This window comes from Ipomoea triloba, chromosome 5, assembly GCF_003576645.1.
Source record: "Ipomoea triloba cultivar NCNSP0323 chromosome 5, ASM357664v1".
Classification (NCBI taxonomy): domain Eukaryota; kingdom Viridiplantae; phylum Streptophyta; class Magnoliopsida; order Solanales; family Convolvulaceae; genus Ipomoea; species Ipomoea triloba.
In genome coordinates, this window is record NC_044920.1 from 16,396,793 (window position 1) to 16,420,245 (window position 23,453).

Sequence of the window (23,453 nt, forward strand, 5' to 3'; positions counted from 1 at the left end):
TAAAAGTTCTCTTGCATTTTGAAAGCAGTAGTAAAAAAAGTACTTAGCTAGGCAGACAATAAATCAGCATCATGAGTTGCTAATCTTACAGACTTACTCTTTGCTCAAAAAGTAGACAATTCAATAGCATTCCCAATCTAAAATGTTAAGAAATAGAAATAACATGAACAATCAAACTATTACAACAAAATTCAAACATAGCAAAAAAAAATAAAAATAAAAATATTTTTTTTAAAAATCAAATATAGCACAATAGACTAATATTAAAAATAAATCAACAAAAAACTCAAAATAAATTTCATAAAATGTCAAATATAGCACAATAACAATAATACGAAATAAATCAACAAAAATAGAAATAAATTAAATAGAGAATAAAAAACCTTACCGTGGCTTGGGCGGTAGCGGTCGCGAGTGTTGGAAAAATAGTAGCAACGTCAACGAATTCTGGCATTCTTTATGAAAGGAGAACAAAAACAAGTAGAAAACAAAGTCTGTGTCGTGTTATAATAAAACTGCCTTAAAAGCGTTATTTGCCCGGTGACGGTGCAGTCAAGAATCCTAGCACGCTTTCGACAGGTTACACAAACTAACTACGCTTTGGATACACCAACTATAGCGTAGGCGAACCTGACTTTGCTCAGACAAAGGGACAAAAGAACTAAGGAGCAAGAAGAGATTCTTGGTGTGTTTAATGAATAAAGGAATGTTGCTTTATATACAAAGTCATGCTCATTCCTCAACCATGACAATCCACAACTAATGTTGCATCACTCATTCTTATTAAATGAGAATCACTCATTTAACTAGAAAATTAGCAGCCTCACAAAAAGCTTGGACTAAGAGTTATTTGTAGCCAAAAAAAAAAAGGAGACAACAAAGGTTTTGACCAACTCTTAGAATTTAATTTTCCAACAATCCCCCACAAATTCTGAGAGTTGGCAAGAAGATTTGTCTAGGTTGCTCACAAGAAATGATGATCCCCCACACATTCAAAGTAGAAGTCTAGTCTAGAAAGGATAATGTCTGAGCAATACAAATGAGCTGATCTTAATATCAATGTTTAAACTTGAATTGATACGTAGTGACATTGAGTAATTTTCTTCCCGAGAGTGACATGAATCTTGAACTCATCGGTTAGACAAATTTTGAACTCAAGATACACATCAACTCTAAATGCAGGTTCTATGAAAGTCAAACTCTTTGACTGTTTATGATGAATCATTAGTATTCAAGTCTGTTGTATCTAACTCAGTATAGACCTTCACTATCTCAACATATACTTTTATCTCTGTCAAGTCTATCTCAGTATGGACATTTAACTCTGTCAAGTCTATCTCAGTATAGACATTTAACTCTGTCAAGTCTATCTCAGTATAGACCACCTTTAAAGGTTACAGAGTAGTTAATGACATAAATCTGGTAGTTCATTAAGAACATCATGATTCCTATGACTCTAGATCCTGTTCTTGAGATACAAAACTCTTGTAATCCTTCTTTAAGTGCACACCATAATCATAAGAAGTGTTGGCATGTATCTCATGAGTGCTCTAGAAAGATAGCACATTATCTTTCATAACAGGTGGTTAACCCTTTTTCATTTTAGTATGTGATTTCGTTAGGTCTATCTCAATATAGACTACCCAAATGAAATCATTAAGGGTATTTTATGCTCACCCTCTCAATTAAGCAGTGAATTCGTTAAGTCCATCTCAATATGACCACCCATCTCATAAGGTTATGAATCCATTAAGAGCATTTTATGCCTACCCTCTCAATTAAGCGGTGAATTTATTAAGCCTGTCTCAATAGGACCACCCATCTCATAGGGTTATGAATTCATTAAGAGATGTAGCTCAACCTCACCAGTACACAGATCATTGGAAAGACCAATTAGTGTACTACATTGTGATTCTTTCCATGGCTTTGTTTGACCACGAAAGTGGAATCCACCACGAATTCACCACCTCTTGGACTTTAAGTCATCACATGAATAATTAAACGACTAACCTCATAATTAGTCTTTTCTTTTCAAGTAAGTTGATACTCTCGTTCAACTTACGCACACTTTGACATGTACTTTAATTACTCACAAGTAACTCCCTTGACTTTTTCAAGCTTAACATGAAACATTTTTCATCATTCTAGGTACCATAGACAAGCTTCTAAACAAGAAACATACGAGGTTAATTACCCCCACAATGCAACACTTACAAATATTTTTCTCAAAATATTTATTTTCTTACCCAGAGCATACTGTGCTCAAAATATTTATTTTCTTACCTAGAGCATACTGTGCAATGCAGACTTTTATAGAAATTATGTACTTGGTTAAGATATACTTAATAGTGGAATATATATCAACCAACAAGGTTGCCTCAAACCACTATGGTTTTCCTTTACATAGGAATTCAAATTGACTCAATTAAGAATTTAAATAAGCATATATGCTTATTGCCAATAACACTATTACGAAATTGAACATATAAGCATAGCTTTCCGCTACACCTCTTTATAAAAGTGTAGTGGATTCCCTAAAAAAAAAGACTCTACTTTTCGCGGCACCCATCGAGACCGGGTGCCAAGGAAAGTAAATTATTAAAATAATAATGTACTTTCCGTGGCACCCACTGAGAGTGGTTTCCGCGGAAAGTATTATTATTTTAATAATTTACTTTCCCCAAGGCATCGCGATTTTCTTACATTTTTCCCAACACACTTAGCCATTTCAGGCCTCAATTTCTTTAGATCTCGCCAACGCCTCCATTTCTTCAGATCTTGCCGATGCCTCATTTCCTCTCCTCCATCGCGAACCATCGACGCCTCTCCTCCAAGTCTAAGACCATAGCCGACCACCATTTCCTCTACTCTCCATTTCTACCGCCAACAGATTCAAAGCCACAACCACGCCACCAACGTTCAGCCGTCGCCACCCATCCTCTACAAAAGCTTCCATCTGACGCCACCACCGAAGCCTCAGCCGCCCTTCCTACGCTGGAGCTGCCTCACTCGCGACCGTCACGGACTGACGCCAAACGCCACCACCGAAAATGGAAATACAAACCACAGCTGACGCCCTCCTCGTCTCACCTTCGTTGATCTCCTCCTCCATCTCTCAGCCGACGCCGACACCGTGAACTGCCGCGAGCTACAGTAAACGCCACCTGCCGACGCTGCCATCCCGTCTCGACCTGCTAGCCTCTGCCACGCCACTACTAGCCTCCACCACCGCTGGTAAGTCTCCCTTTGAATTTTTTGTTATTTATTACTTTTTCTAATCTTTAAAATCAAACTGGATGTGTGCAGATTAAACGAGAAAATATTGTTTCTTGTTTGCTACCGCAGATTAAATGAGAAAATAATCATTTTCCCCAAATTATTATGTCTTTTTACCAGATTATCAGAATTTAATTGCCTTAGTGTTGTGTTCCATAGAACTATATTATATTTGTATGTTTGTTTGAAGATAGGTTCTGTTGTTGAAGTTATAGCTAGGAACATGTAGGATGCAATTAGTAATTGGAAAAAGAAATATGAGAAAAGTGTGGGAAAAGAAAACAGAAAAATGCACTAAACAGGCCTGTAGAGTTTACTGCCTTAATGTACTGAGCTAAGCTTGCTTGTATCTTTTCTCAAGGTGTCATTTGAAGTGAATATTTTGCATTCGAAAGTTTTGAGTTGAACTACAACATTATACTAATTGGTTAATGTGTGATCACCCTAGACTTTGGAATTTTTTAGTTTCTGGTTTCATTCGCCATTACTTACTTTTCACTGAATATTTGGATCTCTAATTTGTTAGAATGATAGTAAAAGGAATCCAAACAATTCCTAATTTGTTTTTAGTTGAATGCCCTCTCTTTCTATTTCCCTGTTCTCTTGTATGTTTGTTAATTTTGATGTTCAAAGTTCAATACTTGTTGCGAACTTCGTCAAAACTAAATTTATGTGCAATTTTACTTTTGATTTATTTTATGTGCTTAGTGAAGCAGTAAGAATATGCGTCATTTCCTTTCCTTTCAATTACTTGTTCTATCCAATTGAAGTTTGGAGCGGAATCAAAATGATCAACTGGGTCTTGGCACTATAGAGGATTCACTTGTACCTCATAAAATTGAAACACTTCAGGTATTCCCAGATTTTGCATTTTGATTTTAAAAAAGTTCAGATACTTCGTACAATAAGAGAGCAACACTTACTATTGTGTTCTTCATTTCCTTTTTTATATTCCTTATAGGTTTATGGCCTATTAACATTATACAGAGTAAATTTATGCATCCCTTTGCAATAACATATCCGTCTACCCTTCTCATCTGTATGCTCATGTTTCTTGTGACTGTGTGTTTATTGAAGCAAGATGCAAATCCCTTAAATCTAACAGTCCTTCCCACAACCTAGGATAGAAATGAATGTGCATATCTATGACAAAGAATTTTGGTTTTAATCATCAACTGCAAAACTTGTGTAAACTTCTCTTCTGCTCCATTTGGCACAGAAAAGTGATTGCTCAATGATGTTGCAATTCACTTACTGGAATGTCCTTGTAGGGAGTTCCTGTGAAAATGGTTGCTGCCGGTGCTAAACATACAGGGTTGAAAAACTTTATGCATGAACCTGAATACATTCTTAAGTGAGTTTCTTTTCCTTTTTGGCATCAAAATTCTGTATTTATTTCTTGATGTATTCATTTATTTGTTATTTTTTACTTAAACAGATTGAAGCTACAGATAAATCAAAATCGAAGTGCAAGACTGAGGGAAAGGTTCAAGAGATAGTGATTCTTTAGATGCAAAGTGAAGAATTTGAGAAACTTTATACAGAATATGAAAGAAAGGTAATTCATATATATGAATTTATACCGTCTCCTTTGTAGTTTAGCAATATTGTAAATTCTAAGCTTCCTTAGATTTTTTAATATTGTAACACTAGTTTATTGGTAAAGTACTCACTGCTACAATTCTTAATACTGTATTTTCTATTTTTATTTTTTAAACATAGTGCGTTTCTCTCCGTACATCAGAAATGGCATCATGGCAATTTCTGGTTCTTTTCTATTTCCTTAAATAACTTAGCTGGTTTATTCGTATTTGTTAATTACAAACAATTTAGTGTGGGTTGTAATTCCTTTAATTTCAATTCTATTGGACTGGGTCTGTGTTGCTATGCAATGCCTAATGATGTTCCTAAATACCATGATTAAAGCTTAAGCTTTTAATTTTTTTTAATTAAATACTTTCTGCGGCACCCGCGGGGCGGGTGCCGCGGAAAGTTATTTTTATTATTATTTATTATGTACTTTCTGCGGCACCCACTCGGCTACGAGTGCTGCGAAAAGTATTTAATTTTAAAAAAATTATAAGCTTTTCACGGCACCCTTTACGGGTGCCGCGGAAAGCCTATACTTTAGCGTCACCACCATACGTTATGCCTGTAGAGGTGTAGCGAAAACACTTTTACAGGTGTAGCGGATGAATTTTTTTGTACTAGTGTAAGTCACAGAGATGATATTTATTGCACGTTGCTTCAGATTGTACAACACAATCATAAATTTCACATTCTTCTTTGAAAAAATTAAGTCTTATACTCAAAGATTATAACTGAAATTTATTAGAGAAAGATTTATTTACATAAATTTCAACTTCACAATTTTCCCTTCACTCCATAAGTCATATATATCTTTTATGTAATGCAAATTAATTAATAAAGGCAATTTAAACCAACACTATTATTGCATTACTTAAGCAATATCTATTACAAGGCTTTGATTGTTTAATAGCATATTAAAGTCAACCTAATTTCAAGTGAGGATCAAGTAGCGCTTCAACAAACCTGCATGATCAACCCCCTACTTCTTAGATATTCCTAGGTTGAGTGGTGAAATCGAAGTTTATTTAAAAACCATATTCATGGGGAACGGTTTCGGTGCTGTTAAAGGTTCCTGTGTGGTTGTGCGGTGATCAATGCTATTTAAAAAAAAATTCTAAACTGATTGCACCTTAAGATTCTAATCTACGCACTTAAGTTGGATTAATATAAATATGACTTTGTTGAGAAAATCTTATAAAGAATATTGGTTGTGCTTTGGAACTGCAAAAAAAAAAAAAAAAAAAAAAAAAAAGAAAAAGTGTGTCCTAAAGCTTCAGACTGACGCAGCTTAAGAAGGGAAACAACGCACCTTAAGAAGGTAAACCACGCACCTAAAGCCTTAGGTCAATGCACCTTAAGTTTCAACAACTGACGCACCTTAAGCACACAAACCACGCACCTTAAGCACAAAAACCATGGACTTTAAGTTTCAAGAACTACTCACCTTATGCACACAATCCACGCATCTTAAGCACAAAAACCCACACACCTTAAGCACAAAAATACGCACCTTAAAGAAGGAAAAAGCGCACCTTTAATTGTTCTAAATGCAAAAATTATCAAATTGCCACTGTGTTTTTTTTATTTTATTTAAATTTTGGTAATCTTGGATGTTGATTTAAGAAAGATCAATGGCTCAGATTTAACCGCATAACTACATGGGAGACACCCAACCGCACGGGAACTGAATTATGTATATATATATATATATATATATATATATATATATATATATATATATATTTATATTTATATTTATATTTATATTCCATTCTTGATTGCCTTCACTACTTTGCCCTACTCCCTTGATTTGTTCGAGACTATGTTGTATCTAGCAAAGATGCAGGGACCTTGGTGATCATCCGGATGGCTACATCCCTAAGTATGTTATTATCTTATAAGTTATAACTCATATACGCTACAATTTTATTATTAAATTGTTCAGTATAAAATTAAGTGTAAATTTAATTTTTAGTCATCTATTATCATACCATTGTCATATTTAATCTTACTCTTTTAATATTATCATATTACATCATTGACTTTTATTTGCTTTTCATAATTAGTGTTCCTCTTAAAATTTTGTTGTTTTGTCATTTAATAAATATGACTAATATGTAATTTAATCACTCAACTAAGAGTTTACAAGACCGTGAGAGAATTTTACATGTTGGAGATAAAGACTTGAATGATAAAATTACATGCTAGCCATCTTTATTAAATGATAAAATGAAAGAAAAAAATTTAATGAATGGCTAGTTAGTTGTGGCAATCAAATAAAAGTCAAGAATGTAATATGTCAAAATTAAAAGAAAATGACTAAATGTGATAATGCCACAATAGTCGATGACTAAAAGTAAAATTTGTTATGAAAATAATTGAATTTTTATGATAGTTACGTTATACATTCTTCTTATAAATTAATTTATACTTTTTATTTTATTTTATATATTAGTCATGATCATGTACTCATCTACAATTGTATAAATGGATTAGGACTAATAACTAATTATTTCTCTTGTATGTACATTATTTACTCATAATTAATAACTATATTATTGACAATAATACATATATGCACTAACGGAATCTCACCTCTACATACATGATTACGTTTTATGTAATTTTGTTATGTTTTTTTTTTTAATTGTATCTAAAAATAATATCATGTTAGTGATATCAACTTATATAATGCATCTCTCGTTTACTCATTATTACACACTTTGCCAAAGAATTCAAATAACATATATAAATATAAAATTTTATGAAATTAATTTAAGTGGTTTCAGGATAAGCTAACCCTCAAATTCAATCATTCAAATAAAAAAAAAAAAAGATAAAAAGAAAATAAAGGTGTAATAATTCTCTAAGCAATAAACGTTACATCAAAAAGTATAGTGATATCTTTGTGCACATGGTAGTGGTGGTATTGCTTGCCCTATATAGCACTATTCATTGAATGATCATGAGAATTGAAGCTTTTTTTCAAGCAAAGTCTAAATGATATGATGTATGTTACCCCTCATAATTTTGTATATATCAACTTATTGTTAAGAAAGCATGCATGTCCACATCCATTAGTTCTTTAAGAGTAACATCTCAATCTTAGATAGTAGTTGTGAAGATAAAAACACATCACATTCATTTGTTAGAGGACTAGTGCAATATGATTGGATTTGCTTCGTTAACTATACACAACTACAAAAATATTAATAGGTGGTATACTAATATCATGTCTTCTTACAATGATATTCTCTTATTCGGTTAGTACAAGTTTGATGTCTCTCTTAACGGGATTTGTCTACCAAACTAATTTGCAAACTCTATTAGTGTGATTCGTCCAAAATTTATATAGGTTTTTTTCTTTTTGGGGGGAGGGGGGCGGGGTTACAATAGCTAATGGACCGACTAGGCGGCCCAGACAGTTAGCCGCCTAGATCACCAATTTTAGTGATATGCTAGGCGGTCGGCCGACACCTAGGCAGAATTTTTGCAACACTATTATATATATATATATATATGTGTGTGTGTGTGTGTGTGTGTGTGTGTGTGTGTACTGATTCAAATGCGGACAGCACATATATGTATGTATACTGATTCAAATGCGGACAGTACTTCTCGTGCGGATTCACCATTAGATATGCAAAAGTGCACCACAATGAAATGTACCTATGCACCACAAAATGCACCGAACATTAAAAAAAAAAAAATGCACCACACCGCGCAACACTTAATTCTGCAATACTTTGTAGTACATTTATGCGTACCTAATGGTGAGTGACTGCACAGTTGTCGCGTAGGAAGCAATGTCTGCGCGGAATATATATCTTTGAGGGCAACATTAATTGTCAAGTCGAAGTGTGGCCAATTCTACCTTTTGCAATAAGGATTGATTAAAAACAGTAGATAACAGTAAGCAACCAGTTTCTAGGGTATGTATAGGCGTATAGCATATTGCAATTATATATGTGAAGGCGTACAGAAATCCCCACTTAATAAGTGGGAATCATAATGATGGCTTGTGTATGAATTCAATTTGGTTTTAATTACTGAAGGCTTAACTTGAAACAATTAAATCAGATCTAAATTCAAGAATAAAATCCATCGCCCTGGACTTCTCCCAGATTGTTGAATCTCCAACCCAATAGTCTCATATCCTGCCTCAACAAATTATTTGAGAGAGTAATTTAGTAGTGACTCAACAGAAGACCAAATTTCGGTGCACATAAGGGATCTGTCTACTACTTTGGACATAATCGCCATGCTGTCGCTGCAAAATTTCAAATCTTGGTATCTTCCTCCAAATACTACTTATTGAACCAGTGAGCTAATTTAAGTTTGTCCGATCACCATCGGCCCAGATTTAGTGTAGTGGTTCGTCACCTAACTTGATGTCACGATGAAAGGCGGTAGTGTGGGGTTCAAATCTCATTATAAACATGAATGAGAAAAGGGCTATGGAAGGTGAGCTAGGATAGGATTCGTTGTGCCTGCATGAATACTAGCCACTAGGGTTTGACCAATAAGCTGTACAAATTGTAATTTATCTCTGCAGTGATTCTAAATGCGAGATTCTGTGAATTTAAAATCATTTAAAGTATTTAATAATAATAAGAGGAATAGAATCGATTTGCAGTCACATGCATGGAATTAATTAAGCTAGTCACCCACTTACACATGGCATGTATTTATTATTTAATAATATTAGGCAGCTAAACTGCCGACAACAACAAAACGTCTCCATCGTTTCCTATATTAATTCCATCTCAAATCAAATCACTTCATATTTGTTTAGTAAAAGTAGGGGTGGGCGGTTCGATTTTGTAACCAAATCGAACCGTACCGAAGTGGTTCGATTCGGTATAAACCGAAAGAATCGATCTTTTCTTATTATGGAGAAACTGAACGGTACGGTTCGGTTCGGTTTTTTACCGAACCAAACCGAAAACCGTTCAGTTTTTTTTTAATATATATAATATATATTAAATAATAATAATTAATAACCCTTCAACCCTAAGTCCCTAACGCATGCAAACTCAAACAGATACGTGATACACTGATACGTCGACCCCTCGACTTGTCTCTGGCTTTGTTCTTGCTCAGCCCAACTCTCCTCGACTCTTCTCTTCTCTAAAGGTCACCATTGAAGACTAATTTTGCGATCAAAGAGGTAATATACTTATCAATTTTTTTCTTTTTATTGGAAATTTGAAATCCCAGTTGAAACTGGAATTTCGAATCAACTGAAGTTTCGAAATTCCAGTTTCAACTGGAATTTCGAATCAACTGGAATCTCGAAATTCCAGTTTCAACTGGAATTTCAAAATTCCAATTGAAACTAGAACTTCGAAATTCCAAATTCCAATTGAAACTGGAATTTCGAAATTCCAATTTGGAATTCAAATTCCAATTTAAACTGGAATTCGTTCCATTTAAACTGGAACGAATTCCAGTTTTTTCTGTTACAAGGCTATGTGTTTGAAATATGTTTATGAATATTTCAAAACTATTGTTTTAATAATTATTGTTTTTCAAATATTAACTGTGCAGATGGATGATTCTTCATCTTGTTATCAACAAAACACTCCAAGTGACATTCCAAATAACCCAACTAAAGAGTCAGTTGGGCAAAAACGAAAACAACAAATAGTGGACTTCCACCAAAACCAATTGCTCCAAGGTCTGAGGTATGGTCTCACTTTACTAGATTAGATCAGATGACAACAAGGATAAGTGTACATGTAATTATTGTGGTAAATAAATGAAGTGTGCATCAACTACTGGTACTAGTGGCTTGAAAGCACATAATCAAAGATGTGTTGCATTTAAGAACCATATTGATAGTGCAACTCAAAAAAATCTAACTGTGGTTGAAAATGCAAGTGTTGTTAAAGGTGGTAGTAGTAATCTTGTGGCAGTGGGGTTTAATCAAGATACTTGTAGAAGGGCAACTGTTAAGATGATTATTTTGGATGAATTGCCTTTTTGTTTTGTGGATGGAGTAGGGTTTAAACAATTTTGCAGTGTTGTTTATCCAAAATTTATTATCCCTTCAAGAAGAACAATCACAAGAGATGTAGTTGAATTATACATGAAAGAAAAAGCTTTATTGAAGAGTATTATTAGTGAGTCAAGAGTTTCTTTTACTACTGATATATGGACTGCTAGTACTACTACTGTAAGTTATATGGTTATCACTGCTCATTATATTGATGTGAACTGGCAGTTGCATAGAAAAATTATTAGTTTTAAACCTATTTCTTATCATAAAGGTGAGACAATTGCAAAAGAACTTGAGAATTGTTTGATTGATTGGGGTATCAAAAAGGATTTTACTATCACAGTTGACAATGCATCTGCCAATGATAGTGCAATTAGAATCTTGAAAAATAAATTGAAGTGTTGGAGAGAGGATCCATTGATATTGGGTGGAGAGTTTATACATGTGCGTTGTTGTGCACATATTTTGAATTTGATTGTGAAGGATGGTTTGGCAGCGGTGGGTAATAGTGTGGTTAGTGTTCGTAATGCAGTGAAGTATGTAAGATCATCCAATTCAAGATTTCAAGCATTTCGTACACGTTCAGAGCAAGATAAACTAACCAGAGGGAGTTTGATTTTCGATTGCAATACTAGATGGAATTCTACTTACCTCATGTTGTCTACAACTTTCAAGAATAAGGCAGCATTTTGACCGAATGGTTGATGAAGACAAATTGTATGATTCTTACTTTCAAGAGGATGAAAATGGAAAGAGAAGGGTTGGGCCGCCATTATCAGATGATTGGGAGAATGTTCGTCGATTGGTACAGTTCTTGTAAAACTGAATGGTATCATTTTTTGTAATACCGAAATACCGTTACCGAAACTGAAACCGAAAAAACCCTAAGTAAAAGCGCATCTACATTAGTCTTAATTTTTATTTTTTTTTGTCATTCCCGCGCATCTACATTAGTCTTAACTATTATTATTATTACCCCCCTCTGTCCCATTTTACCTGTCTTACTTTCCATTTTAGTCTGTCCCAAAATACTGTTAACTTTCCAAAATTGAGCATCATTATTATTCTCTTTTTCCCAAATTACCCCTGTGAATTTATACAATACCCCAATTTATTCTCCTATTTTTCCAATTTATCCCATACTACCGGCCGGTGTCGTACCCATTCCGTCTCAACACCTCCGGCGCCACGTTCACCGGCGTCCCACATAGTCGCCGACGTCCCGCTGTGTTCGTTGAGGAGTAGCTTTCCCTGCTTGAGATCTCGGTGATAAACGCTGCGGTTATGGCAGAGGTGATCTAAAGGCCTATGAGTTCGAAATGAAAGCTAGGACGGAAGAAGAACGTGAAGAAAGAAATACCGCACTTGTTGTCGAACAACCATCCACATCAAGGTCAGTAGAAAATAGTGAATTATTATCTGACGAAAATTTTGCGTTGTTTGTTAGGAAATTTAAAAAGTTTATGAAGAAAGGCAACTCCAAGAAATTTCCTCAAGCAAGTACGTCTAGAAGATCAAGAAAAGAAATTCCAGAAGGAAGTGCAAATTTATGCTACTACTGTAGAAAGCGTGGACACTTTATGATAGAATGTCCTTATCCAAAAGTGAGCAAAAATCAATTTGATAATGCTCAGGACGAGATCAAGTCGAAAGAAAGGAAATTCAAAAAGGACAAAAGGAAAGCACTAATCGGTGACCCACTTGAAAGTAGTGAGTCTGATGAGTCATCAAGTGATGAGAGTGACACCTCAAAAGATGACAATGCTTTATTCTGCATGGAACTTTCAAGTGAATCATCCAACCAAGACTTTTGCTTGATGGCACACGAAGCAGAGAAAAATGAGGTAACATCTAAATCATTTGATTCTATAAGTACTTCATTTACTAGTGAGTCCATCTCTCACTTAATGAGAGATTATCAAACCTTCATGGACACTTATTCTCAAATCGAAGAGCGCAATAATTCTTTGACTCTTGAAAAAGAGGAAATAAATGAAAAATTGCAAAATGCTCTACTTGAAGTGAGAAACTTGAACGCCGAAATTATTCGACTTCAAGAAGAGTGTAAATCAAGGGAAGTTCGAGAACATAACTTACAGGAGGTTATTGCATCATTCACTCATTCGTCTAAAATAATGGACAAAATGGTAAATATGCAAAAATCACCACATGATAAAACCGGTCTCGGTTATGATCCGTCATGTTCTCAAACCTCTAAGATGTTGACCGATTCTACTACTACTTTAAATAATAAAGTCCAAGTGGTAAAATTTGTTAAGAGTCAAGATAGCACAATGAGATAAGGAATTGGGTATCAAACAAAAGCCAAAAATAGCACTGTACGGCCGAATACTCAAAGAAATTATTTTTCGCCAAATCAGTCTATTAAAAGGCATGGATTTAATTATTCAAAGAGATATACCAATGAGTTAAGTGCAAAAAGACCACATTGGAAAATGGAAAAATTTCCAAACAGTGGAGTTAGGAGATTTTCTCCTACAGAGTCATATTTGTTCGAAAATATTAAAACTTGGACTAGACCAAGAGTTAATAAGTTCAAGCAATCTATTTCCCAAGTGCCATTCAGTAGATTAAATTTTCAAAAACTGGCACCGAAAAAGTTTTCAAAAATTAGTTATGATTATAAAGTTAATAATGGTTACAAATCACCTATTCTTGGTTCAGTAAGGACAAGGTGGATTTGGATACCAAAAATGACTAACACCCAAGGACCCAAGTTAAACTGGGTACCTAAAAATGTTTGAATTGTTTACAGGATGTTTGGTACTTCGATAGCGGATGTTCCTGACACATGACGGGGAACAAATCTAGTCTTGTAAATTTCAAAACTATCGAAGGTCCAAAAGTAGTGTTCGGAGGAAACGATCGATACGGTTCAACCAAAGGAACCATGACAATTGAACGAAACGGTTTAAAAGTTGAAGAAGTATCTTACGTGGAAGGTCTCAAATTTAACTTGCTTAGTACAAGTCAATTTTGTGACAAAGGATATCTAGTAGAATTCTTCAAAGAAAAATGTCAAGTGAAGAACGAATCTACCGGCGAAGTCATACTCGAAGGAACAAGAAAGAAAATATGTATGTTGTAGATTGGAACACAACAAAAGACACAGTATGCTTAATGGCAAGCAATTCGAGCATCACAATTTGGGAATGACACAAGAAATTGAGTCATTTGAATTTCAAGACAATCAACAAGCTAGCAACGAAAAATCTAGTCAAAGGTCTACCCAACATTACGTACAAGAAAGATCAAGTTTGTGACGCATGTCAAAAAGGAAAGCAAATAAAAACTTCATTCAAATCCAAAAATCATGAATCAAGTTCAAGACCTCTTAGTCTACTGCAGATGGATTTATATGGTCCAGTAGACCCAGTAAGTATGGGTGGTAAGAAATATACACTTGTTATTGTTGATGATTTTTCTAGGTACACATGGACAATATTTCTCAACAAGAAAATTGAAGTGGAGAAGAAGCTACCAGAATTACTCATGCAACTCCAAAACGAAAAAAGAAGCCAAAATAGTCAAAATCCGTACCGACAGAGGTACAAAGTTCGTGAATGGCGTGATACAAGCTTACTGCAATTCCCAAGGAATTTTGCATCAATTATCAGCCGCAAGAACGCCGCAACAAAACGGTGTAGCCGAACGAAGAAATAGAACGCTTAAAGAAGCCGCACGAGTTATGATTTCGGCCGCCGATCTACCGAAAAGATTTTGGGTAGAAGCTATCAACACTGCTTGTTATACTCAAAATAGGAGTATGATTCACAAGCTACACGACAAAACACCATATGAATTATGGAAAGGGAGAAAGCCTAACCTTAGTTATTTTCACTCATTTGGTTGCAAATGTTTTGTTCTTGTTAATGGAAAAACACATCTAAAAGCTTTTGATGAGCGTGCAGATGAAGCAATATTTTTGGGATATTCATCAACCAGCAAAGCATTCAGAGTATTGAATAAATCTACGATGGTGGTTGAAGAATCAATTCATGTTGTATTCGATGAAACAACAAAAATTGAGGAAGCAGATGTTTCGAAAAATGTGCAAAATAATTCTAGTTGTTGGTCCCAAGGGGATGGGGTACAAGTCTAGAGGGGGGGGGTGAATAGACTTGTATAAGATTTTTGAAAATCTTTTTCGACCTCTCGTGTGTATTGGACTTAGGATGTTTAGGTCCGATACCTCACAAGATGAAGACAAAGTTTTATGCGCAGCGGAAAAGTTATCCCCTTTTAATTTGCACGAGTTTGAGTTAGTTCGAGAGGTGTGGTTATATGCAGTGCAGTTCGAGAGATAGTTAGCGAGAGGTAAAAACAGAAAGTAAATGCGAGAGAGATTTTTAAGTGGTTCGGCCAACCCGCCTACGTCCACTCTTCTTCTAGAAACTCCCTAGAAGGATTGCACTAAAACTTCCCTTTTTAGTACAATATCGAGCGCTTGAGCTTTGATCACGAAGCTCGCCTCAAGCCTTAGGTTTTTCGCCCCGCTTCTTGTTACTCCACCTCTCGAGCACTTGAGCTTTGATCACCAAGCCCGCCTCAAGCCTCAGGATCTTCACAAGACAGCTCCCAGGTTACTCCGCCTCTTCTTGCCTTCTCCAAAGCAAGGTTGTTCCGGTTGTCACAGGTTGAGTGTAACAATCTCCAATCTGACCAAGAGCTTTTGTTGGGTAATCTTCCTTGTAGTGTAGCTTCGGTCACCTTCTAGATGTGTAGTAGTTTAAGCTTTGTAACTCTCTCAAAACACTAAGATGTGTTTTCTCGCTGTTATGAATATCAAGTATGATATTCCAGATTAAGCACTTGCACTTTTGAACGTTTGAACTAGACACCTCTTATGATTGCTTGAATTTTTCGAACCTCTTTTGAATTTGTGTCTTCACGTCCTTATATATGAGAGTTGAGGAATAATTCCGTTGGAGGGAAAATTATTCCGTTTAAAATCTGTCTCCCATGCCGATCATGGGACTTGCATATTTTTAGCATGTTTCATGGAGTGGTAGTCTTGTAACTTGAACCTTTTGTCTTGTAGTGAATATCCCATATTCCACTATCTTGAGTCCATACTCCACTTACTTCTTTTGGTAAAAGTTACTCTTTTTATATTCTCATTGATCCTCGTTTTAGGGAATAAGACTGACCTTTGATTGGTGCATCTTCTATCCGTTGGTTGTGGAGTTCTAACGTGGCATCCACTTCCGGCTGTTCTATTTTCTCATAATACTCTGTCAGCACCTCCTTAATAATTTATCTCCATGATATTCTTTTTCTCCAAACTTAGATTACTTTATCTATGCGTGTTAACTGCCGTTCAGTTCATTGGAGAAGTGCTAGTCTATCGAGACTAAAAATTGATGTCTCGACTACTTGATGTCTCGATCTCATGTCTCGAACTGGATTGATGTTTCGAGAGATTCCATCTCTCGAACTCTGCTTATGTCTCGAGACTTAGTTGATGTCTCGCAGACCCTTATTCCTCCAGTGATGTCTCGTGCCTTCTTCTGATCTATCTATAAGCTTACAACACAAAACTTCTAAGATGTTCAAACAAGTTCACCTTAAGCTTAAATATTTTCCGAGTTGAGCTCAATTACCCGGTTGTATTTTCGCTCTTAGTTTACTTGTCGAACTTACATATATTTCCTATCTATCGAGACTTAGGGTATTGAACATTACATTTGGTATCATCAAAACCTATTACAGTATGTTCCTAACACTAGTAATACTAATGATGCTTCTGAGAATGAGATTTTGCAGGGCATAAATGAGTTGGAATTAAATAATTCCAAATCTGGAGGAACACACGTGACTAGCACACAAAATAAGACTGGAGTCAACCTATATGAGGATGGGGCCAACCTTAATCAAGAGGATGAGATTGGAGTTAACCTCAATCAGGACAAGGTTGACCAAGAAGGTCAAAATCAGTCAAACGCAAGTCATCCTCCACCCGCAATCAACGTGCAAAATGATGTTCAACCAAATCGAAAGTGGCTTAGAAATCATCCACAAGATCTCATCATTGGAAATGCACAAGAAAGAGTGAGAACAAGATCTTCAACGAGAGACACTCTATTTGCATGTTTTCTATCTCAAATTGAACCAAAGGGGATAGATGAAGCGCTAAATGATTCAAGCTGGATTGAAGCTATGCAAGAAGAGTTGAATCAATTCGAAAGGAATGATGTATGGGAACTTGTTCCAAGACCAAAAGATCACAACGTTATTGGAACTAAACTTGTTCCAAGACCAAAAGATCACAACGTTATTGGAACTAAATGGGTCTTTAGGAACAAAGCCAACGAAGATGGAATCATTGTTAGGAATAAAGCGAGCAAAGCCAACGAAGATGGAATCATTGTTAGGAATAAAGCGAGGCTAGTTGCAAAGGGCTACTCACAAGAAGAAGGAATTGATTTTGATGAAACATTCACCCCAGTTGCACGACTTGAAACAATTCGAATTTTTCTAGCCTACGCCGCATACAAGAATTTCACGGTTTATCAAATGGGCGTGAAAAGCGCATTCTTTAATGGCTTACTTGAAGAGGAAGTTTACGTTGAACAACCACCCGGTTTCGAGGTAAAAGGTGATGTTGATAAGGTCTATAAACTAAAGAAGGCGTTGTATGGTTTAAAACAAGCACCCCGAGCTTGGTACGATACACTGTCAACGTTCTTAATTAGTTGTGGTTTTACCAAAGGCCTTGTTGACAAAACCTTATTTAGAATTCAAGAAAATAATCATATTTTATCGGTACAAATTTATGTTGATGATATTATCTTTGGAAGTACTGATAAAGCTTTATGTGAGAAATTTTCTAAGCTCATGCAGAACAAATTTGAAATGAGCATGATGGGTGAATTGAACTACTTCCTTGGATTACAAGTCAAGCAAATGAAGGAAAGAATCTTTATCAATCAAGCAAAATACACAAAAGATCTAATCAAGAAATTTGGATTAGAAGGAAAAGGCATAGTCAAAATTCCAATGAGCACCGCACTCAGACTAGACAAAGATGAAGATGGAAAAGACGTTGATCAAACGAAATATCGAGGAATGATTGGATCTCTACTATACCTCACTGCGAGTAGACCCGATATATCATACTCAGTGGGTGTATGCGCTAGATTCCAATCACAGCCAAAAGACAGTCATTTCCAAGCAACCAAGAAAATTATTCGATATCTCAAAGGAACTATCAATGTTGGATTATGGTATCCAAAATAAGGTAATTTTGAACTAACCGGTTTTTCAGACGCAGATTTTGCAGGTTGCAAAATTGATAGAAAAAGTACCTTAGGAACGTGCCAGTTCTTAGGGGGAAGGTTAGTCTCTTGGTTCAGTAAGAAACAAAACTCCATTGCTACTAGTACAGCCGAAGCGGAATACATCGCAGCAGGGAGTTGTTGTGCTCAAACAAGTTCACCTTAAGCTTAAATATTTTCGAGTTGAGCTCAATTACCCGGTTGTATTTTCGCTCTTAGTTTACTTGTCGAACTTACATATATTTCCTATCTATCGAGACTTAGGGGATTGAACATTACATTTGGTATCATCAAAACCTATTACAGTATGTTCCTAACAATTTCCCCCTTTTTGATGATGCCAACACTATACTTACTTATATGGCTGAGTTTCAAGAAAATAAATGTTGATTTTATTTTCAGCGCATACGGTAAGTTTGACAAGGAAATTAATCTGGTTAAGCATGAAGAACAAACTCACGCAACACCCCAGCAAAAGATATATATGTATTAAAAATAAGGGAATGTTTTACAATGAAGATCTTAGCAGAAAAGTTAAAAGAAAACAAAGAACAACATAGGAAAGATTTAAGAATGACAACGAGAGCTTACTGCTTGTCCGCTTTCCTCTTCTCATTGATAGCTGCTCGTGTCTTGCTGGGGTCTTTTGGGTTTAACAGACTCAGGTAGTCGTCTGTGACGTGAAAGAATTGATAATTCCTGAAGGCCTCCCCAACAAATTCACCTTCAATTACTCCATCTTTCCACCATTGGACACATTCTTCTAGAGTCATGTTTGTAATACCCCGTATTTTATTAACATTATCCTAAGGCGTTGACATTCCTAAGTTATGATCTTCAGATATTTCAAAAGAATTTTTATAAGTGAGTATAGTTGTTATTAAGCTGCGAACCTACGTACCGGTCACGAACCGTAAAAATTTTAGGAGCTGGTGTTCGGACCCGTTTGTCCTAGGAAATGAATTATTAGACACCATACTATTATTCTTGAATTTCCTATTTAATTAAATCAGCTCATAGCAGCGGAAATTTATTTTGATCGTACATCGCTAAATTTCGCGGTGTACCGAACCTAGCCCAATTTTGAGGGTTAGTCTGGAATAAATTTTTAGTTTCGGAAATTATTCTATCTGGATTATTTTCCACCGAAACTTTATCTGTTTGGACCCCAACTGATAAGGTTGGAGATATTTTATTATTTTATTATTTTTCCCTTAATCTTATCTTATAAGGGATATTTATATGTTGAGATAAGAATGAAGAAATTTCATGTCTTCATTTCCCATTCCCATTTCGTGAGAAAAGAGAGAGAGAGAGAGGGTGATCCTTTCATCTTCTTCACCATTTTCTTCCATCAATTTCCATAGCCAAAATCCTTCTCAAATGTCAATTTTGTTCGGTAAGACTTCGATTTTATTCGGTAAAAAGCTTTATATCCCTTCCTAGATCTTGAATCTAAGCTTAGTTTCTTAAAATATTGTGTTATGGTGTTGATTTTGATCCTAGGATTTTAAGGTGAAATTGGAGGAATCAACTCCAAAAGTCTTCTACGAGGATTAGAAACCCGGTCGAGGTAAGGAATCCCTTAAGTTGGTTTAGTCACTTAAAATTGGATAATTGATTGTTTGGTTGAAATATATGGATGTATATGCTTGTATATGTTATGATTATGTCCATATAGGCTTACTTATGAAAATATTGAAAAATCAAGATAGATTTCTGGCAGTAACTTCCGAGATTTATTGGGAAAATTTGGTAAGGTATTTTGATTCGATTTTCTTCAGATATGTAGTTCAATAAGTGTAGAACCTGCCTATAAAATTTCATAATGATCGGAGTAGTATAAGTATGGTTTTCGAATTTTTCTCCAAAACTGGTCCAGAGAGAGAAAAATTCCGGATAGCACACTGCCAAGGGCAAAAATGGAATTTTCTGTGTTTATTCGCGAACCAAAATGACCAAAACGTTTTATGGACATCAAGTACTATGAGTTGGGGTTCTACCATAAAAATTTCAAGTGAAAAAGAGTTCGGGAACTATTTTTACCGGCTCAATCTTTCGGACTGCGCCAAGCTGAATTACTGTCCAGAATAGGCGGAACGTGTTGGACGCGGCCCTGGACGCGCGTCCACTGCGCGTCCAGTGGAGTCCAGTAGGTTCGAGAGTAAGATCAAATTGTATAAGCTTTGATTATTATTATTGATGTTTAGATGATGGGGTTGTAATGAACCTAAGAGGTTATGAGAATGATGATGATGTTATAACATGTTGATACATGGGTTATGAAATGGTGATAAAGTTAGGATGGATATTACTGATGATTGTAATGATCATAGATAGTAATTAGAGCTTAATTAAGGACTTAGTAATTAATGATGGATTAACAATGGAGTTCAGGAGGTGATTAAGCTCTAATTATAGTGATTAAGGACTGATAATAGTTATTAAGGTTTAATGACTGGATGAATAGGCGGAATGGTAATTAATATATTATCAAGGTGGGACTAATTATTTGAAGGATTATCTTTGGTGATTATTGTGAGATCTTTGTTATGGGCAATACTCTCTATTTGGTGGTTATGTTGAAAGATTGGAATTACTCTTTTAGAATTTATTTGGAGAGGTTGGAATTCTCTCTTTGGTTATTATTTTAAGAACTTGGAAGTGATTCTTTTGATTTGGGGATTGTTGGTGTTTACTTGAGGATTTAAAATATCTCTTTGGTAAAGATACTATTGTTTAAAGGAATTTTGTGTGGTGATGATATTACGATGTTTATTAAGGAAATTGTTATATGGAAATATTGAGATAAAGATTGTATATGGTGAATTTTGAGGAAATAGTTGTTGAACGACTTTGGATTATGGTTAGGTAATGACTTTACCTCAAGTTATGATCTAATGGTGTTACAATGTTGCTGTGAAGAGATATCCCAACGTACTTCAGAAGATTGAATATCTGATGAACAAGGCTTTGCTCGGTGTCCTCTCTATTTCCGAACTTGAAGGTGATCATCATTTGCTCAATTTTTCTTTCCTTTTCTGTCTGTTGTTCTTCCCTCTTTCTTCTCCTATCTCTGTCTTCTTCTCTTCTCTTCTCCATTTCCTGTGTGCGCTGAACCCTTAGATCCTCCTTCCTCTTGGCTTCCTCCATTGCCTTGCTCATTGTTCTTGGAACTTTCGGAGGAGGTCCAGTGGTTAAGGGTTCACTGGCTGCCCTTTTCTTGCTTGTGGATGTCCCTCTTGGCCCTTGATTACCTTGATTTTCCCCCTTGTTGGCATCATCCTAACGGGAAAGGAGAGTGGACATACCTTCGAAAAGTGATTGAAGCTGGGCAGGTACTCGGTTCGACAGGTCATCGAGTAGTGCTTTGATTACGTCCTGTCGAAGTTCACTGGAGTTCTGGAAGGCTCGAAGTTCAGCTCTTAGTTCTGCCACTTCAGCCTTTGCTCCTGCAGCTTCTGCTCGAGCTTCTGCAGCCTCATTTGCGGCTCGTTGTGCTGCATCTTCAGCCCACACCGCTTGTTCGAGAAGTTCTGCATGGCTGGCTTGGGATTCACTTGTACCAGCAGCAAGCATTGATGCGTTGCGAACAATAGTGAGTATGCGCTCAATTTGAGCCATCTTCTAAGACTGATCGGCCATGAATTGGCGCACCTCGCCAACGAATGCATCTTCGGCCTGTCGATCATAGTCAGAAGTAGGAGAAGAAGGTTGAGAAGTACCTTTAGTCGGAGGGGACTTGGGTGCTTCCAGATTTCCACCCATGACTTGCAACTGTGAGTCCACCTCTTGATTATGTGTCTGAGGATCAGCAGGGACACTGGGATCAGAGCTTGAAGGTAGCTCCATATCAGGCGCTTCCCGGTTTCCACCTGAGGGATGGATCACTTCTCGCTCATCACCTCTCGAACCTGGAACCTCAGCTTCAGCTTCTGGTAGGATTGGATCAGCTAAGGAAGGAACGTCTGTATTGGATGCTTCCCGGTTTCCATCAAATTGAGGATCCTCCTCAGTGTTACCTCTCGGACCAGAGCTGGGAACTTGATCATCTGCCGGAGGGATTGGACTTGAGGAAGGAGGTTGTGCATCGACAGGTGCTTCCCGGTTTCCACCATTGATGAGAACATCTTCCCCCTCAGTACCTCTCGAACCAGCAGGATTTGAAACTGTCTGCTCTCGTTGCTCATCTGGCTGCACCTCAGTCTGCTCAGGCGAATCAGGAATCACTATGGTTTCAGGAGCAGCTGGTGCACTCCACCTTTGCTTATCAAACATTCTGGCCTCAAAGGTGGACGCCGTGTCATCTGGGAGTAGGAATGGAGATGGCTGCTCCATATAGATTGGAAAGCCCGGCAGTGTGAGCAACGGAATTTCACCCTCTCGAACTGTCTGTGCTTCGTCGGTGTCAACCGAGGGTGTGGACTCAGGAGCTGGCAGAAATAAAACTGAGTTGGGTTCTGCCTCAAGTGCTTCAGAGGTCTCGGATTCACCTCTCGAAGCGGCTACCTGTGCGTCCAGAGCAGAGTCACTGACTTGGGACAGAGGAATTGCGGCTGTTGCTATCGGATTTTCAGAATCATCTCTTGCAACTCCTGAGGTCTCTCCTGGACCTCTCGTATCCTCTACTTGATGTCCCAAGGATAAAGCAGTAGCGAGCCTGAGATCTTCTTGATATTGTGCCTCTAATTCAGGATCCACTTCAGGCTCGTCTTCTTGTTCATCAGCAACTATGCCCTTGCCTTTGTCAGATCGGCCAAGATTCTTCTTGGTCACATGCATTTCATGGGATAGGTCTCGAAGTTCATTGGCTGGAATCTCGGTAAGGTTTAACCAGTTCAAAGCAAAGATCTCCTCAGCCTCCATAACTCCTGCTAGTGCAATCAGTTAATCAAAGGGGCCTGTTCTCCAGTTGATCCATCCGAGTACCCTGGAGAAATCATCCAAACTAGGCACGTCTTTAACACGTTGATCCAACTGAGAGGTGACTTCGTCATTCAGATCATGAGGCTCAACAGATAGGATTTCTGTTTCTGATGCAGCTTCCACTGTCTGCACATCGATCTCTCGATTGTGCTCCGAGAGATCGTCACCCAACCCAACATCTGCTATGGCTCTAGCTATCGATCCTTCAACTTGAGCAGATTCAGTGGGTGTCAACTCCACATTTTGAGCACTTTGCACTTGGTCCCTGACCACAATGCCTTGATCAACAGCAGCAGTTTCCGAAACGTCGGCTCGAACATACTCTGCTGAAACTGCTATCTCTCGTACCACCTCTCGTGGTT

At 36.8% G+C, this 23,453-nt stretch overlaps 1 long non-coding RNA gene across 3 annotated transcripts; it reads left to right on the forward strand.

Annotated features, from left to right (window-relative positions):
* The first annotated feature begins 2,707 nt into the window (after positions 1 to 2,707).
* LOC116021267 lies at positions 2,708 to 5,130 on the forward strand. 3 transcript variants are annotated; one of them, XR_004098961.1, is made up of 3 exons: positions 2,708 to 4,128; positions 4,496 to 4,630; positions 4,715 to 5,130. It is a non-coding gene; the product is annotated as an uncharacterized LOC116021267 (long non-coding RNA). The 3 variants fall into 3 exon arrangements; XR_004098960.1 differs by having other exon boundaries at positions 2,708 to 3,234; positions 3,985 to 4,630; XR_004098959.1 differs by having other exon boundaries at positions 2,708 to 4,630.
* Positions 5,131 to 23,453: the final 18,323 nt, after the last annotated feature.